This window comes from Meleagris gallopavo, chromosome 3 (assembly GCF_000146605.3).
Source record: "Meleagris gallopavo isolate NT-WF06-2002-E0010 breed Aviagen turkey brand Nicholas breeding stock chromosome 3, Turkey_5.1, whole genome shotgun sequence".
Classification (NCBI taxonomy): domain Eukaryota; kingdom Metazoa; phylum Chordata; class Aves; order Galliformes; family Phasianidae; genus Meleagris; species Meleagris gallopavo.
This window is the reverse complement of record NC_015013.2, coordinates 68,635,416-68,647,780: the sequence shown is the minus strand read 5'-3', so window position 1 is coordinate 68,647,780 and position 12,365 is coordinate 68,635,416. Positions and strand designations below refer to the sequence as shown.

At 34.9% G+C, this 12,365-nt stretch overlaps 1 long non-coding RNA gene across 1 annotated transcript in view; it reads left to right on the top strand.

Moving 5' to 3' along the window:
- The window catches only part of LOC104910389, a 30,368-nt gene extending 19,608 nt beyond the window's left edge, over positions 1-10,760 (top strand). Inside the window, exon 3 of the long non-coding RNA XR_004159296.1 lies at positions 10,496-10,760. This is a non-coding gene — a long non-coding RNA (uncharacterized LOC104910389). The remainder of the gene's footprint in view (positions 1-10,495) is intronic.
- Positions 10,761-12,365: the final 1,605 nt, after the last annotated feature.

Here is a 12,365-nt window from a genome sequence, read left to right as displayed (position 1 = left end):
TATTGCCTGCAGTCTGCATACTTAATTACAAAATAATCATCTGCCTTCATTCTTAATCAATAAGAGGCAGAGATTTCAGCACATAACAAACACATTCATCCCGGTCTCCGGAAAATCCGTCATATTTGATGACTTTGTATCAAAATATCTGTACAAAGACAATAAATGTTCAGATTTAAAAAGTACTCCTATAATTAATTGTATCAGCATTCTCAGTCCATAAAACACCACTAAACATTTTGAAAATATTTTGAAATGCATTGAAACATTTCAGTACTCAAGAGTTTTGTTGCTAACAATATTTATTAAATACTTAAATTTATCCAGGCTTTGCTGACTTGGTTAGCAAATGTTCATTTCCATAAATAAAGAGAATATAAGGATTATTATAGGAGAAAATTATGATAAATAATTTCCAACATTAACAGATCACTTAGAAATTTGTGTTTGATTGTTAAAACTGGTGGCAAGAAGTAGTAATTTTTCAATATATCATTAATAAAGGACACTAGTTAGCCATGCAAGTGGTAACTGGACCAACAATATACGGTAGACTTCTGCTTGTACACCTGGAAGATGTGAGTCTTACAGATGTGGTGTCTGCCCATACATTTTTCCCATGCATTCAAGAAACCTATTCCCAAGGTAAATACTGCTGACACTGTAAGTAACCTTAATGATTTCTAGAGACTCTGTGTAGGAAACGGAATTACATTTCCTTTAAAATAAACACACGGATATTTGTCTTGCCATTATGCAACTAAATAATTACTGTCCTATACTCATGCAAAAGATAAGGTTTCCTTATTTTGAAATATTTCTTTGTAACTATGAACAGCTCAAATGAGTAATCAGGAAATATATATTGTGCTAGCTAAAAGTACATTTTCTGCCACACAAAGGCATACATCTTTCTTGCGCAAATAAAAATAAAAAGTGTAACATTTTCTATAGTCAGTGCAAAATGAGAAGAGACCTTCTGAATGATTTGCATTATGGTTCTAGCGGGTCTGTGGATGACCCTTGTATCACCGCTCTAATCCTATATACAAAATGAAGATAGAAAGAATTATCCTTTGAGATATATTAGTGTATCAGAACTAGGCACTGCAGCTACTATATAAATTAAGAAACTCATATTTTATTTCCAAACATGTCTAAGGGGTATGCTTTTTGATCTATCTTGAGGTCTTAAGTGCTCTTTGGCCATTGTTTGTCTGGATGCCAGCCCAGTTCAACAGGAATTGTATTTGAGTCTAAAGGTGTATTTGATAATTTGAGTAATTCAGAAGGAAGCCCAGATGGCCAAATGCTGCCCATATTTATTTCTGAAGGAGTATGTGGACTGAGGATAGACTAGGAGCAGTGACAGATGTGTAAGTAAGTCATTCTTTGGCAGGAACTACCTTAACCACAATTTGTTTCCCATATTTTTTTCTTGTTCTTTCCTTCTTGTCTGAACTTCTGTTCAGACTGGACTGAAACGTAATGTGTGGTGAGATGATCTATGATTATGATAACAATGATTATGAAACAAATCAGACACAAGAAAAGATCAGCAATGTCTTAAATTGCCTTAAGTCTACAAGTGCCACCAGCTTAAAAGATGTAAACTGTTGTTTTAACACTTTGGATGTTTATTCAAACCAAACGTTCTGATACTGTTTGCTTATTGAGGAGTGATTTCATATTAACTCTAGTTGTCTGTAATATTTACATCACATGGTACTCTTTGGCTAAGTGCTTTCTATGTAATTATCTTTATTACTCTTATAAGTAGAAGAGCTATTGTCAGACAGTAATATCCAAGTTTATAAGAATAGAGTTGGTAGAAATCAAGATATTGAAAAAATATTTAATTCTTTTCCTTTCTTTTTTTTTTAAATCTTGTTCATCAGATGAAATATTATAATAATAGAGACCAATTCTAGACAACAGGAAACTCTTAATTTTTTTCCCTAATATTAGGGTTTATGTGGCTTTTCAGAATGAAACCAACTATTTAAAAACATTTCAAACTATATGTGTTCCTTGCCAAGAAAGGAGAAAGTAAACTTTTTTTGTGTCTATGAAATAAATTATTAAATGCGGCCCTAAATAAGCTGCTAGAATTAAAGGTAGTGTTTGAGCATAAAGAGATTGTTCAGAGTTGGTAGTCATAATGTTTGGTCTCTGTTGTTAAGGGAAACTAATATTTTAGTCAGTAGGATGAATGACTTTTTTTGCCTTTATGGGGTATAAATTCATAGAAGTTATGGGGTAAAAATTCATAGAAGTTACAGTGATTTCTATAGAGGAAGAATGGCAAAATAATTTGGTGCAATCTGTTATTAGGATTTGAAACTGTCCTTTAAACACCTCTTGTTGATCACTAAAACTATTTCTGTACTGATTGCTTCGTGTGTTAGAAGAATTAAATCTTATTTGGAAGAACCAATATAATTTATTATTTATTTTCTAAGGATTGTTGGTCATGATTTAATTTGACAGTAATCTACATCATAATAAGATTTTACTGTAAGATTAGTTCTATTGAACCCACTCAATATGATGGATCCTTAAGTTAAATGCCAGGAAATCTGTTCTGGAAAAATTATCGTATTGCAACAAAGCCCTATTGCTATTGGTTCTATTAATTACAGAGTCTCTTAGATTTTAATATCTCATTACAGATAAATAAAAATCCATATAAATTGTAAAGGAGATGGTAGTTCTGCTATTGCATTTACTGAAAATATTTTGGTAGAATAACACAATAATAACCCAATGGTTTGTGTATTACTATAGCATATTAAGTCATTCTTCTCTTTTCAGAAGAAAAGATTTGTAGGTAAAGGAGAGTTAACTCTGCAGACCTTAAAATGTGGGTTCTTGATATGCTTTTTTTTTTTAAGGTTTCCTACTTCTGATTTTGCCAGTCTATGATTTTCCCATTTCAGGACATTTTAGCAGAGTTCAGAAACTTTTCCCCTACTGACAGCACAGTGAACATGGATTGTATTACCTACAATTTTCATTTCTAAGTAGCACCCTCTGATATCTTTATACATTCTGATGTAAGTATTTTTATTGGTTTTATTCTTAGAACGTAGAGATTACAAGAGCAAACAACCAGTTTCCATTGCATTCTCTCAATGCAATTTAACTGTAAGACTTCCCTGCAATCATGTTGATTTTGATTTTGATAGAGGAGACTGATCATGAGAGCCTTATGAAATATCAGTTATGGTCCTTTGGAAGACCTCAGATACTCTGAAGTATGTTATAATAAATGTCATTTTGGTGGTTTTGATGAGAAATCACCCAGGCTTTACTTTCTTTTGTGCTTTAGACTGAAGAGGAATGATAGATTCTCACCAGTAATGATTGAAGTAGGATGCCTACAGGCATCCCAAAAAAGTCTTTGTAAAACCTGAAAACAATCACTTCTTTCAGTACTGTTCCATATCAAAGCTTACATTTGATCAGTAGTCTTTGCAGACAGAAAGAAGAAATAGGGAATTGTTCACCCATGACTTAGACAACCTACTTTGTAAAATCAATGCATGTTTTTGTTTGACTCAGACTCTTTTCTGATTCACTAATGTACTGTAAATTTTGCTTGGATTTCAGAAGCAAATGCAAACTATACCATTGAGCCTATAATCAGATTAGTAAGGCCTGACTATTACACAAAGATGGAATCTCATATACTTTAATTAAATTCTGAATGTATTCTACTTTCAAATATACTAGAATAAATGCCGGACTGACCATACTTTGAAATGCAAATAACAGATAAACAATCTAAAGCTGGAATTGCGCGTCCCACTAGAAATGCTATCCTTCAATTCAAAGAGCCTAACTATGCTTTTAGGTAATGTTTTCCTCTAATTGTTTGAGATCAAGTGTTGGAGGCCTCCATGCTGTCTCAGTGAGCAACCAGCCCCGCTTGTGTATGTTGGGTGTCTGTCTGCCTGACTGCTAGCCAGGAAGTTGATGTTGACTTCTTTTGAAGTGAAAATTCACAGTGCACAGAACTCCTAGGACACCAGTGACACTTAAAATACCTCCTATATTTACAACTCCTCAGATGATGGCAAACAGGGGAAGTCTGGAAACACACCAGAGAAATAACATTTGAACAGTAATTATCCTTTAACTGTACTGTGAAAAAAACTTAGATGTTTTTGTTTGGTTTGCTTTGTTTTTTTTTGTTTTGTTTTGTTTTGTTTTGTTTTGTTTTTATGGAATTAAGGTACTAGCAGACTGCACTAGAACTGTCAGTGGAGACAGAGCTCCCATAGTTTGAAACTCTGTGTAGTTACTCAGAAATACAAGAAAAAACATTGGAATATACTTGGTGGACTGTGAAACTTTTCTTTCGCAGGTTTTTCAGGGGTGTTGCAAATGTTGCCATCTGAGTTTTGGTACTCCTTCTTGTAATTTTTAATAAAATCAGATAGAACGTGGTTACCTGAAAAAAAGTTAAGAGAATGTGAAACCTGAAAGAATGTGGATTTGGAATACCATTTACAAATTCCATGTGAATTAGAATATGGCTTAGAATATGGCTACTATATCAAAGTGATGTTGTTTTTCAAATGACAGATTAGTCAATTTCTGAATCAAAAAGCTTTCCCTAACCTACACGAAAAATATCACCATGGAAGATGTGTTCTTTTTTGCAATGTCTATGGAGAGAGACAGACTAAACTGCCCTTTAAGGGTGCCTGTCTCTTTCTGAAAAGAGATTCCTGATGACAAATTAAGACTAGGTGTTCATTTTCTACACAGCTAAGTTGGGCTAGTTTAATTTAAAAATGCTACTTTATGGAGGAATGTAGAGGAAGGTACTGTAGGGACTGAAAATACCTTTGTCATCATCCATGTCTGACCCTGCAAGAACAGGAAATTCTTGAGTTATGCCCTATCTGAGCTACCACATATCTTTCAAAATCTATTATGCTATTTTAAAATAGCATGGAAATCTATCACATTGTTTCTTTGTGTTTAGTTGCTTCACTTCTGATTTCCTTTGTGATCTGAGTCTCCTGTTAGATCCATAACCTACTACCAGTAGCTTCCAGTATTATGAGCTGGCATTCAACTTTAAATTGAAGGCTTCATGATTACCAGCTATACCCCCCTATGAAAATAGTCAAAGTAAGAGCCTGACTGATGAAGCTCTGAAATGGTTGGTATTTTACTACTTCAGAAGTCTCCCTTCTCTTCATTTCATGCATATGCAACTATGTTGGCCAAGATCTCCTTTTAAAAAAGAGACCTCATCACAGAGATCAATGTGCAAGAGTTTTATTACTCCACATTCATACTCCAGATTCATCTCCAGTCCAGCACAGTTCAGGTGCATTTTCCTTAAAGAGTAATCTACTGGAGTCTTCTATTTACACAACATCATGCAGAGAAGACTCTGTAAGAGGTCTTCGTATGTGAGAAAAGTGGTATTTGATGTGCTGCAGTATATTTAAGCATATTTCAAACACTTATTGTAGAGATCCTAGAAACTTAAACTCTGAGTGGACTTATGTGTGGGTGTGTAACTCTTTTTTAAATAATAGCCTTCTCTAATAAGAATGAAGGTATCAAAGGGGAATACTTTTTGTACCCTTTTCTCAAGGAGAACTCTCTATACATGAACAATGAATTTCTTTTTATCAAGGTAAAGAATCCATCTTCAGATACCAAATTCACGATTTACAAATTTTTTTGTATTTCTAATTATTTTAGAACAGAGCTTGATCATGACAAAAAAAGACAAAGAATAAAACAAAACAAAACAAAAAACGACAATAATAATAATTAAAAAAACAAAAACAATAAACCTAGCAAATTTAAGTAGAAGTTCGGAGATATTTAAAACCAGGTCTTGATTTCTTGGTATAACATAGATACATCTACTGTGATAAATTGGGAATTTGATTGTTCTTTTGTACTGGCACAGAACAGATATAGCCACATTCATAGACAACATCTTGCCAACCAAGAGTTGGCTTATACACATCCATGAACCATGGCCAGAATTACTCTTGGAGGCTACAAACTGGCCTATGTGAAGCATACCAAGATCATGGGATCATGAAATCATGGAATCATAGAATCAAAGAATCATATTTTTTTTTTGTTGGAAGGGAGGACCCTAAAGATCATCTAGTTCTAGAACCCTGCCATGGGCGGAGTTGACACCCATCAGGCTGCCCAGGACTCCATACAACCTTACCCTGAATGCCTCCAGGGATAGGGTATCCACAGCTTCTCTGGGCAATCTGTTCCCATGTCTCATCACCACCTTTAGTAAATAATTTCTTCCCGGTATCTACCTTCCTAATCTAAATCTACCCTCTGAGTTTAAAACCATTGTTCCATGTCCTGTCACTAAACTCTCTGATAGAGTCCTTCTGCAGCCTTCTTCTAGAATCCCTTTAATATTGGAAATCTGCTTAAAGTTCTCCCCAGAGTCTTCTCTTCTCTAGACTAAATAATGCCAACTCTTTAAAGCCTTTCCTCATGGAAAAGGTGCTCCAGCCCTATTATTAGACACTGACAAAATCAAGTGCCCAGAATCATTCCTCCCCAGTGCTTAACCTTCTACAGGCATAGCTAAAGAATATTAAAAATTTACCTATTGATTTGAATACCCTGATTGTTATTATTTAAACAGTTCTATCTCCCTCTCTTTCTTTCTGCATAGTGTTTACATCCCTGTGATCAACTTGGTCTCACTGCTACACAGTAAGCCCCAAATTTAGGAGAAACTTTTGAAAATGGCGAAGATATTATCCAATATTTTACATAAAATGGCCAAAACTGTTTCTATCACTTTAGAGTGAGAAAGTTTCAAATAATGGGAATAAAAAATTTCTTTGTTTTCAGCTCCAGCTGGCTTCCTAAAAATCATTCCTGTTATACCAAGGTAAACACAACTAAGTAATAGCTAGTTCCCTTCAGGAACTAGTCACCACAATGTCTGTATCACCAGCAATGAAGTGTAACTTAACGGAAAGTGAAGGACAAATACACTGCCTATTTTTTTTTAAGAAGAAAAAAAGTACTCCGGGGATAAATATAAAATGAATTACTAAGCGAAAATCTTGTAAGGTCTCGGGGAACAGTACAATGCTAAGCATCAAGCAGTATGGATGTTAAGAACAAAATGTATCAGACTGTTCCTCGAATTGAAATTGAGCCAAAAATATTATGCCTTTTTCAAGGCAAACAAACAACAAAGGTTAATTTTAACTCTTAGTTAATTAATAAGTGTTGTGTGTTCTATCTAGGGAAAAAAGTGAACTCTGAAAGACATTGGTGAGGCCTAGTTCCTAACTTCAAAATCATATAGGCTTTTATCTACTTCACTGTGAAACTGTGTGAGGGGAACTATGTATAAGAAAGAATGTATAAAACGTGAAGAAAATTGGAAAACATGCTTGCTTAGCTTAGGAAATAAAAAGTATACAGTGGGAAGGTTCTCTCATGTGTGTAAAGAGCTGTTTATAGAATGGATAGAATCAATGGTTCCAAACGTTAACTATGGAGTAATTGAATAAAACAATTTCATATTTGGATGTTTTAAAATAATAATAAGATTTTTAAATATAAGAACTTTGAAGTGCTGGAACTGGAATCTTAAAAAGGCTTTAAAGAACAGCTGAGATAAACATCTGTCTGGGATGGTTTAAACATGTTTGATTTGGCATCCAAGGAGTGGCACCACGTTAATGAGCTCTCAGGCTACATCTGCACTGCTGTACTAAATAAGGGGCCAATACCTGACTCCAAGGCAAATTATCACCAAGTGATGATGTTTGTCTTCTCTTGGACTAGTCCCTTCTCTAATCTGTCTTGGAGAGACTAGTTGATGCAGTGCAAAGAGAGCCTGGGAGTAACAAAAAAATAGAAGGAAGTTCAACTTTTGATGTTCAGCTGTCCTCCTAACAATACAAATAGAGTCTTCAGAATCTGTATGTAGCCTGAAATATGTGTGTGGTTCTTTTCTTAGTCAGTGGACCATATTGTGTGCTCATAAAAGGAAATTGTTATTCAACTAATAAAGATATGTAAAGATAGAACATATTTTCTGTTAAATTGATTTTTTGAAGACTAGAAATTTGTTGCATTTTCTAATTACTACACTATTAATATTATGATATGTCACCTCTTGAATTTATCTTAATGAATAGACTTGGTGAAAAACTATGCAGAAAATTACTTTCCTCATCTGCAGTTCTCTGCTTCCCTGTCATTACATTTAATTTCCAATATGTTTCCACTTCAGTGTATTTCACTTCTTCTGGACAGTCACTGAGTAGCAGAAACATCTCATCAGAAAGTAAATCAGTGCAAACTGCTTTGTGCTGTCAGAACTAAGATAAAATTGATCAATAGCTAACTCAAAAAACCACAAATATCTGGTAAAAATATATCAGCATATATAGACAGAGAAATCACTATACATTAGCTAAGAGCAGTTCTGCCTTCTGAAAGTTGTTTGAGGTGATATTTAAACCATATATTGCACAGCCATTAGAGATGACTTTCTAGGGAACTGTACAGAGAAGGTAAAAATAAGGAAGCAATGTTCTTTCTAAGAACAGGTTTGACTGCTAATTTGGTTTTGTAAACTTGCTCCTACTTCCAGCTATGTAAAAAGAAAAAAAAGTAGTAATGAAAATTTGCAAATACTGGATCATCCTAAACGTTATTTTTAAATGTAATTATACAACTCAAATACACAACTCAAATATACAACTCAAAGTTTGAATACACGTGCCATCCCAATCTGTGCAGTTACTGAATATGAAATTGTACACCCTGCTTACGTGTAAAACTGCTGAGTCCCCATTGAAGTAATCACTCGAATTACACGGGTCTGAAATGAATGAATATCTGTGTGAGAACTATTTATGTGGGAGGGCAGCCAGGTTCTCCACACAATACTTCAGATGTGCTTCCTTGACCATTGTTTCTACTTCTTTATGATGTCCTTCTGTTGTAACTGATGCATTCACCATCATAGAAATGAAAACATCCCACATAGTGATCATGCCATCGGTCAGCTAAGCTGTTACAGACACCGCTTTGTTTCCTTACCACCACCCACATGTCAGAGAACTGCTCTGGTTAGGCCTGCTGTGTAGAATTCACTACACTGGTTTTGGATTTTTACTTGAATTATTTTGATGGCTCTGTTCATTTTGTCATATGTAGAAGCATGAAATGAGTGAGGTACAAAATATTCCTCACAGTTCCTTCTCTGATCTTTACTAACTAAACCTAGCTTAGTTAGTAAAATTCAATTGCATTTCGTCTGGTGCAATAGTCCCTTGGATGACCAATGGAGTGAAAAAAGGCATGGGCACATAGGTAAACAATGGAACTAGAACAAACTCATTATCTTGGTTCAATAATAATGATAGCAGCAACTTAATTTTAATCTATGAGACTTTATGCATGATTAGTTTTATTTATCTATTTGCAGCCAACAAAAATGTGACAAAACACCATGTTGTGTGCTCTGAGTAGCCGGATAGAAATGTGATTATGTGTTTATGTCTGATCTAGACTAAATCTATACTGGCAGGTGGTCTGCTAATTCACAAATCTAATATTAATGAATGTAGAAGTAAGGCTGCAGAGTTCATGACTACCTGCCTTCTTCTTTATCGGCTATTCCCTGAAATGTGGGGGTTAGCCTGATTGGATTACCAGTTAATGTAAGCAGGTGACTTTGGAAGAATCAGTTCATTAACTGTTAAGCATGCATTCCAGTCACATAATTAAACTGAGTGTTAAGGAGAACAGCATGTGAGCTTGCTTGTTAAATAATAACTGTGTTTACTCTCAAGTTTAATGCCAGTTTATTTTTTTCATTGAAGTCGTTAATTGGCATGCTGTGATGGTGTATTTTGTTTCATAGACAAATTTTCAACTATTAATAGCAAATGAAAATACATTCAGGACAACAGAATTACTGAATACAGAATTCCGATGGCTGGTAAAAGTTTGACTCCATCTAGACATTATTTTGCTTTCTTAAATTAGTTTGATTGACATTTTTTGAAATCAGTTGTGATCGAAGCAAATAAATAGCCCTGGTGAGACCACATCTGGAGCCCTTTGTCCCGTTCTGGGCTCCTAGAGAAACATGGAACTAATGGAGACAATCTGATGAAGGGCTACAAAGAAAATCAGGGTATGGGATCATCTCTCTGAGTAGAAAAGACTGAGGGAGCTGGGTCTGTTCAGGGAGAAGAAAAAGGATCAGGGGAAATTTTATCAGTGTTCCTCTGGGCTGTTTTAAGGCCAGTAGCATCTAGGGTAAAGGAAGAAAACTTGACAGGAAGTGAAGTTCTTGCAGGCATGCAAGTAATGTTTCTTTTTGGACAAGGATGAACTTTACCAACTCTGACCATGAGAACTACCCTCCTGCCTTTCTGCCTGTTTGGAGCCAGCATGGACATAACCTGCCAACTCTGAATTCTTTCTGTCTTTGCAGTGCTCATGGATAAATTTTTTTGCACCAAGGAAAAGCAACAAATTACAAAAAGAGGACAAAAGACATACGGGAAACATGAAGATGGGAACTTTACTGGAAAACAAAACAAAACAAAACAATGAGTTAATTGTTTATATTGCTCTTGTCATGAGAAGACTGCTCAGAATTACAAGGCTGACCTAGTTTAGAGTTTGACATTCTTATTAAATGCTCCAGGGTAGGTACATTTTTTAAGCAAGATGCTTTTATTCTGCTAGGGTCCATCTATAACATACTGGCTGCCAGTACTAATATTTCTTTTAAAGAAGATGGATCATATGTAGCATTAGAACAGAAAATGTTCTAATGCAAGAAAATGTCTGCAGGGTTAAGGTACAAGAGTTGCATACCCACTCTACAAAAGTAGTGCACGTTCTTAATGTTGCAATATTTGAATGCTTATTGGTATAACTTTTATGTACCAACAGCCTTCTATTCACTGGGAGTAATTGAAATTAGCTAAAAAGAAATTGAAGAGCTTTCTCAAATAAATGTCTTCAGAAAACATTGATTTCCAGCTAACTCCATTAAAATCAACGTTGATAAAACTCTGTCTGAATTTCAGCAATAGTTCTTACTATCTGGGTTTAAACATAAAGTAATACTTGTTTGCAATTCAATTATTTGTGTATTGAAAGTGCATTTTAAAAGACAGATGCATTTCCCCTTATCTGTATCATCCTCATTAGGAAAGGCCTAGTATTCTTAATAAACAGCTGTGTGTCTTGTGAACTCTATGTATTTATTTGTTTCATTTTGTTTCTTTGGAAGATAATAGAATACACAAGAGTAACTCTGGAGAAACACAGATTGGGTAATATTAAACCAAGTTTTGTTCTGTAGTTTTTTAATTTACTTGTATGTTTGTATAGTTTTCGACTGAAGAGGAAGCTGAAACATCACGCTAGGCTAAATGAGATAAAACTCAGTTTAATTTAGAAGAACTTCATGTTGTGCGAAGCACTGCGAGAGCTGAATCAGACCTTCTTGGACACTTCATTTAAACCCTATGATCTGTTTGATTGCACTTGTCGCATGGTGCTGATGAGTTGAGCAGCTCTAGCTAAAGGGTAAAGTTTTCCCTACAGTATTTCTTTACACAGTTTTGTTAGGGCTGTAATACCGATTGGTTTTGTGTAAAGGGAAGGAGGGAAAAGCATAAAAGGTAGAGGTTATAGTTCATTCATATTATGAAGTAAACAAAAAAGGCATGACATTTCAGATATAAGGTCATGTTTTGACCTTGAGAACTCAAATACTGTCATCTTACTCTGTACTTTTGAAAACAATTTCAGCAGGGGTTCATTTGTTTCACACTTCTGATCTTATTTTAAGTGTAAATATTTTGCTCATAATTTTGATGACTGATTTCATAAATCTGTGTCTGCAGTATGTTCCCAGTAGGTTATTGCTCCATGTCACACCCAGGCAGAGCTGAGATACATCCTGGTAAGCAGAGTATGCTCTGAGGAACCATGTCACACTGCCCCATATGTTTCTTCCTCCTGAGGAAGTCACGATACCCTATCAGAAGTTTAAAAACCTATCAGAAACTAAATTTGAGTAGTTTTGGTTGACAGATGCTGTGTTACACGAAGAAAAATGGCATTGCATAAAGTAAAAGGACATAGTGCACCAGCATTCACATGCTTAGTACTGTGCAGAGTATTTTCACTATATTAGTCATCTTTTGGCCCTTACTTTTTTTTCTGTATTGGTTTACAAAATCCTATTTTCTCTCTGCAGTCTCCTTTCAGAACTGCTGTTTGCTGAACAAATACAAATTTGCCATGTTAAGCTCTTGCTATTACCTGGAACTGGTAGAATAAAT